At 46.4% G+C, this 7,500-nt stretch overlaps 1 protein-coding gene across 2 annotated transcripts in view; it reads left to right on the forward strand.

Annotated features, from left to right (window-relative positions):
- Positions 1 to 7,500, forward strand: part of wars2 (tryptophanyl tRNA synthetase 2, mitochondrial) — an 80,131-nt gene that overhangs the window by 49,291 nt on the left and 23,340 nt on the right. The gene's annotated exons all lie outside the window — the stretch shown is intronic.

Raw genomic sequence — 7,500 nt, forward strand, 5'->3', positions numbered from 1 at the left:
CCTCAGTCATGGGGGAGAGCACTGGTTGATTACTCCCCCCACCAACCTGGCGGGTCGGGAGTCGAACCGGCAACCTCTGGGATGCAAGTCTGATGCCCTAACCGCTCACCCATGACTGCATTATATGCAGAGATTGGAGAAATTTGAGATATTCTTAAAACAAAATGATGGGCGGGCGGGGCGGACGGTGGTTTGGTGGGGGTCCTGTATTTTACACAAATATGAATATCATAACTAATTAGTTTAAAGAAGCGCCACTGGAATTGATTAAATCTATTAGTGCTACTACACAAATTGCCTGAATTATGGCCAAAACTACGAAGGGAATGTGTCCATATTTAACACATTGGCATACAGAGCCCAGGGTATCCGGTCAATAAAATAAAGGCATATGAAAAATTGGATTGCGCCCAACTCTTAGCACTTACTGTGATGTAGTTTCAGCTGAACTCACCATGTGTGCATAACACTCTCCGTATGAATCCGGACCTCATTCAAGAATCTCCATGTAAATGAAAACAGTTTTTAGTTTAATGTGACCGTGATGAAATTTGACAGTTTTTTTAAAATATGGATTTATATATTTTGCTTAACATAATTAATTGTTGGAAGGAAAAGAAAGCTCGCCTGTCGTCTGTCAGGCGTTTGTTATGACTTTTCCCTCTTTACTGTAAATCCTCCTATTTAATTTCAGACAACCCTTCCGACCGACACACACACACGTACGCACGCACACACACACACACTAGGAAAAACTACTCCATGTCTCATAACCCCCCACACACACACACACACACACAAACCTACCCACTCTCTCTCGCTCTCTGGGCCCTGGGTAGATGAGAGGTGTGATAGGCTGATTATTCCTTGGGCGGTTGTGGTTGGCAGCGTTTCAGCCGAGGTGAGATTGTCTTGAATGACACCATTACCATGTCTGCATGGCTAATAACACTCCCGAGAGAGGCCTCCGTCTAGAGTGTGTGTGCGTGTGCGTGTGTGTGTGTGTGTGCTCGTGTGTGTGAGCCTGTATGGCATACACATGCTCACAGTGTGCTGTGAGTGTGTGTGCGTGTCGTGTGTGTGTCTGTATGCCATGCTCACAGTGCTCTGTAAGTGTGTATGTGTGTATGCGTGTGTGTATGCGTGTGAGACACATGCTCGCTGGGTGCTGTGGGTACTGGTGTGTGTGTATGTGTGTGTGTGTGTATTTGTTCGACACATGCTCATGGTGTGTTGTAAATGTGTGTGAGGGCAAAGTGGACTTGATGTGTCAGCCTCGAGGTGAGAACACACATGAGCCAGAATACCGACCAGCCGCCTGCAGACACACACACACACACACACACACACACACACACACACACACACACACACACACACACACACACACACACATGCTTACTACCCCACCCTCTCACCAATGCCTCCCACCTCTCTCCAGTCATCCACCCTGAGCAACACCACACACCCCCCCCGCAAAGACACCCATATATGAACACACACATGCACAAATACCCCCAGACACACACACACACACACACACACACACACACACACACACACACACACACACACACACACACACACACCCCAAAACCCCTACAGTACAGGCACCACCCCACCTCTTCCCCAAATCACTCCTGACACCTCTGTGAGGGGCCCCGTGTCGTTGCGGTGCTGTGCAGTGGTGTAGTAGTGCTGTGATTACTCACTCTGCCTAATGACATAACTGCCCTGTTCCTTCCTGCCCCGCCGACCAGCCACAACCCCACCCCCGTCGGGCCCAGCCAGTCTGTCACTGATGTCAAATCAGCTCTGGCGCGATAGAGGGGGCAAACGGCCAGACACCAGACTGACGCTATTGTTTTTAAAAAAAAAGATGGACACTGAATATATAAAATAGCACACTAATACACAAATGAATGAGGGATTTAGCGCACAGACTGACATCAGACTGATGGCTAGATCCCGGAACAACACAATGTCGAATTGGATGTGATTTGCTTGACATAGATGGGCTCCTGAGAATGAATTTAATAAATAAATAAATAAACAAGTGAAATGAAGAATCAGTTAACAAATACTGTACATAGGAATGACCCTACAGTAGACTCTCATTTGACCAATAGTGTGTAGTGCCCTGCTTCATCCTGTCCTGGCCCTCGTTTCTTGAAAGCGCCGTTGCTAACCGCTTAGTACCGTAAGTTGCCAATGGGACATTGCATTACATTGCCAAGTAGGTTGCTCACTTTCAAGAATCGGATCCCTTGTAAACCCGACCCACGTTTTGAGCTCCTCCGTCTCTGATCCTAGATCAGTGCCCTTAGTGCCCAGTGAGACTTCCAACAGGGCTAGAGACAGGCCAAACCCACGGCCCACGGCCAAGGTCATATTTACTAACACTGGCTCTAAGAACCAACTAAATAAGTGACAAACAAATAATATGAATGAGGGATTGACCCCAGATTTCCATGTGACCCGTAGTGTGAGATCAGCGCCCTGGGAAATGGACAAAGGAGACGGGTTGAACTCCGATGTCTGGACAGTAATGGATGAAGAAGGAGCCAATTATGACGTGATGATGTGTGATCAGTTTGCCAAAGATTTGGCTCTTAAGAATTAAATAAGTATTGAGCCCAGACTGACTTCAGGAAAAAGTCACTTGTTGTGATGTGACGTATGATTGCTTGTGAATGGTTTTGGTCCCATGGGAGCTAATAAATACGTAAAAGAATTGCTTTAGGGTTGCATTTGAAATGTTGGCAAATCGTGATTGTGATATTATTTTGGGAAATTGTAATGCATGGCAGAGTTTACGTTTCCCTGTGCCATGTCCATTTGTAATTTGCTGCAGGACAGGATGTATTAGAAAAAGCAGCATGTGTGAGAATGGAGCAGGGGCCAGTGGAAGTACTGCTGGAGAGAATGGTTGGACTTGAAGTTTCCCCCTCAAAAGCTGACGTCTCTGTGTTGACCATTGTAAGGTTACGGATGAGGTTATATCAATACTTGATACTTGACACTTGAGACATTAACACTTTTTACCTTCCACCTTTTGTGGCCCCTTCCGTCCAAGCTCATTGTGCAGGCAACTGTTCCAATGACAAGAGAAGTCTTTGCAGAGAAGTGTTGGAAGTATCGTTTTGTGTGTGGCTGCCTATGGGTTATTTCTGGCCCAAAGTGACGTGGAGGGAAGAATGCTTTATTTGACAAGTACTGAGTCTTCAAAGGCTGATTTCGATCCTGCTGATCTGAAACTGTGAAAAACAAAATGACATTGACAATTATTAGGGAATCCAGGTCTTGTAATCACAATTAGTTATACAGTAGACACAGTTGAACATCCTAAAATAATTTTGTCTTTCAACAGTAGACAGTAACCAGTGCTGGGAGTAACGGCATAAGAGTATAACGGCGTTACTAACGGAGCCTAATTTTGAGTAACGGAATAATTACTTAATTACTTTATCCATAACTGTAACGCCGTTGCCGTTACTCGGGAGGTAACGTGACGCACTACAATTTCAGGAATTGCAGCGCCAATGTGCGTTGGCTGCTGACAAAATCTAGGAGCAAATGGCAACGCCGGATAAATCTGTACCAAGCCGGCTTTTAATATGCTCACATCCACCCTTTGCATGCATGAGAAGAAAATAGCTGAACGTGATTTGCTTAAAAAAGTTTTAAGTGGGTCCCACATGTCTAAACACAACTCATTCTACAGAGTTCACAGGGAGCGCAGAGATAAAGAATAGACGAGACAACAGCAGTAAAGCCGCGAGGTTGCATGTTCCAACGGTAAATACCGGAATCATTTCACGCTAGTTGCAGTCAAAGACAACACTTTTCATATCCAAAGTATGCTGTGCCTAGGAAACAAAGTTATGTCCGTAACGAGCGACTCTAATTTCACTAAGCACCTCTCAATATCGCATGGTGACACACCTGCAAGCCCCGCGCAGCTAGTTTCAGCTGTAGTGAAGAGGGAGACGGAGGTAAGCCAGACCTGATTTCTCAGGACACGAGCTCAACAAAATAATCGCCAGGTATGTGGTTGAAAACATTAAATTCTGGGCCCCCTCTGTCCCTGGGCCCAGGACAATAGTCCCCTTTATCCCCCCCGTTTGGCTTCTCTGCTAAATGCCTCATCCCCTTGACTCCTCATTTTCTGCCTAAAGTCAAGCCCCAGGAATCCATATTTAAATGACTGCTTGCTGCAGAGCTGGGTTTAGTAGGGTGTTCAGTTACCAGCTCTCTGCCTTCAGGAAAACTCATACATGTGGGTCAGTGATTTCCAACCAGGGATACTTGTTGTACTACTAGGGGTACACCCGCACACTGTAGGGGGCTACGCAGGAAAATGCATGCGTACGACAAATGTATGGAGCGCAATCACATTGGAATAGAGGAAGGAGAGATGGAGCATTAAACCAGGCTCAAACTACACGACCTCTGATTTTGACGTTGGGTTGCGCCTAACACATCGTAAACACAGAGACAATGCCGATGCTCTATTTCAAGTCGTAAATATCAAACATTGGTATATACTGTATATATATGATTTGCGATCAGCGACTCTTGAAACTGGCAAAATTCTATCTTAAAACGTCGGTCACTATGAGGAGATCTTGCCTGACCATCTCTTGCGATGGTCCTGGGAGGTAACCGATTGTCGTGAGGGTGGTTTTTTAGCCAAGAATCGAGCCGATTGTCATGTAGTTTGAGCCTGGCTTTTGTGAGGGTATACTTATGGTATGATAGGAAGGCTTTTGCCGTGTACAGACCATTAGCGAACAGAGCGAACGAAGCGACGGAAGTCATTATTTCTCTATGGAGGGCACGCAACCTGCGCTACCAAAGCGAATTCACCAGGAGCGAAGCTTCTTGCGTGACCAAAGCGAATTTTGGCGATTAAACTAAATCTAATCGCAGGCGAATTCGCTCTGACGCTGTTCGAAGAAAACCAATCGGAACGTTCACATCTCCGAATGTCCCAGGCTATCAAGCCAGAGCCGTTATGTGATTAGCTGAATCAAACATGTCAATGCTGCGTCTGGAGCGAATACAGTGAATTCAAGGCGAAACTTCTTCTGCTACCCACGCTACCAGGCAGCGTAGTTTGCTCTTGGTCTGGACACGGCGTTATGCAAGTCATAAAAGGTTAGGAAACCCTGTGGTGTCATCATGGTCCCTAAACATACATGGGCCTCTTCAGTGGGCCTTCTCATGCCTCCACCTCCTCATTTCACTGCGTTGCCTCCTTTTGCTTCTTCTCATTCTCTTTTTCTGCCAACTCCTCTCTATCCTCCTTGTCCTTCTACCCATTCTCTTTATCCTCCTTATCTCCAGATATCCTGATGTCATCACCCTCCTCCTCCTCCTCCTCCTCCTCCTCTTCATCTTCCTCCTTCCCCCTCCTAGTGTGCCACTCTGAACGTGGTTCCAGGACAAGAACAGGCTGCTGTGTCAGGGTCGGGACCGGTTCCAGGTTCTAGCGGGATTACCGGAACCTGGTGCCAGGGTCCAGCACAGCGGAACACGGCTCTGCCTCGCGCCAGAACCCGACCTGCCAACTCAAAACGAAACCAAATATTTGCCCCGGGATTTGAACAGTTACAAGCCAAATCTTACGGTGTTTGAGTGTGTGTGTGTGTGCGTGTGTGTGCTTGTGTGTGCGTGTGTGTGCTTGTGTGTGCTTGTGTGTGCTTGTGTGTGCGTGTGTGTGCTTATGTGTGCGTACGTGCGTGCGGGCGTGCAGGCGTGCATGCGTGTGTGTGTGCATGCGTATGCGCTGGATAGATATCTGCTTTGTGTTTTTATGTTGCGTATTTGTGTTGGTATACATTTATATGTGTATATGGCACATACTGTGTGTGTGGGTGTGTGACAGAGAGTGTGCATGTGTTCATAGAGTGGATTTAGGTCTTGCTGTGTGGGTGTCCATTTGTGACTATACCTACGTACACTTGTAAGTCTCCATTTATGTTTCTTATTCAAAAAGGAAAGGGCAATTCCTCACCCAGGTCTCCAAGTGAAACTCAGGCCTTTGTAGTGTGCTGCTGTCTGATGCTAAAGTGTCTCTAATGTCGACCTTCATAGCGCAACCCTCCTCCCTCCCTCCCTCATACACACACACACACACACACACACACACACACACACACACACACACACACACACACACACACACACACACACACACACACTTGATTTTTAAAGCTCTTTGGAAAGCCTCTCGCTACTGTGGAGAACCCCTCACCCCTCACCCCCCACTCCACCCCCCCACCCCCTGGGCCTTTGCAGCTTTTAAAAAGGGCTCCCATTGGTTGGTGCAGAGGGCCCTTGGCTGTTTTTATTGGCCGGAAAGGGGGTTCCGCTCTATCGCTCTCTCGCCCCGTTGGACACCGCGGAGTGTGAGGCATGCCTTTGGATTTATCGTTTCGATAACAGCCGTAAAACCCACACTGCTCGCTGCTCAGAGAGCCTACAGGGCAGTACAGTACAGCACAGCACTCCACTAAACCGACGCAGTGAACACATGAACGACTGAACGCCTGACTCGCCTCCTAACTGTCAATGCGGGGAACTGCAGGTGTTTGAGAGTGTGTGCATGTGCCCACACACACACTAGCTCTCTTTCCTTCTTACAGAAATGCACTCACCCACTTTCTTTCTTTCTTGTTCTTACACACACACACACACACACACGCACACACACACACACACACACACACACACACACACACACACACACACACACACACACACACACACACACACACACACACACACACACACACACACACACACACACACACACACCACACACACAAAAGCTGAAACTTTAAACACTCTCAAATCTTTGGCTTTCCTCTCTCCTTCCTTCCTCTCTGCACTATTTTCTCTCTTGCGGAATCAGTTTTTTTTATTGCATTCTTTTACACACATTTTATTTGTCTTCCCTCCCCTTCTCTCTGATCTCCTTTCTTCTCCTGCTCCCTTGCTTCCCTCCTTTCACCCTCTTTCTCTCTGCAAGCAAGTTTATTTTCTCTTGCGTCTTTTCATTATTTTTCTTCCACATTTTCATCTCTTTGTAGATTTCCTATTAAAATTCCCACGTATCTCCTTTCATTGATTTCAATAATTTATCACTCCTTCCTTGTTTTTGTTTTTCTCATGCCCCCCTTTCTTTTGGTCTCTTCTCGCACTCTTACCCTTTTGTCTCTCTCTCTCTCTCTCTTAATCATTTTATGTCACTCTTTTTTGTTGAAATACACATTCTCTCAAATTCTTCCTCTGACACAGTTTTCTCTTCTCCTTTAGCCCCTTTTTCTTCCCCTTGTTCCCTCTCTCTTCTTAAGTTCTCTCTTATTTCATCACCTCTTACTTACAATATTTGTTTTTCTCCGACTTTCTCTTCCTTCTCTCCCTTCCTCACGTCTTTCTTTTCCCTTTGCCCACCTTATTCTCTTCCTCTTCCATCAATTTCTCTCTAACTTA

This window comes from Engraulis encrasicolus, chromosome 13 (genome assembly GCF_034702125.1).
Source record: "Engraulis encrasicolus isolate BLACKSEA-1 chromosome 13, IST_EnEncr_1.0, whole genome shotgun sequence".
Classification (NCBI taxonomy): Eukaryota; Metazoa; Chordata; class Actinopteri; order Clupeiformes; family Engraulidae; genus Engraulis; species Engraulis encrasicolus.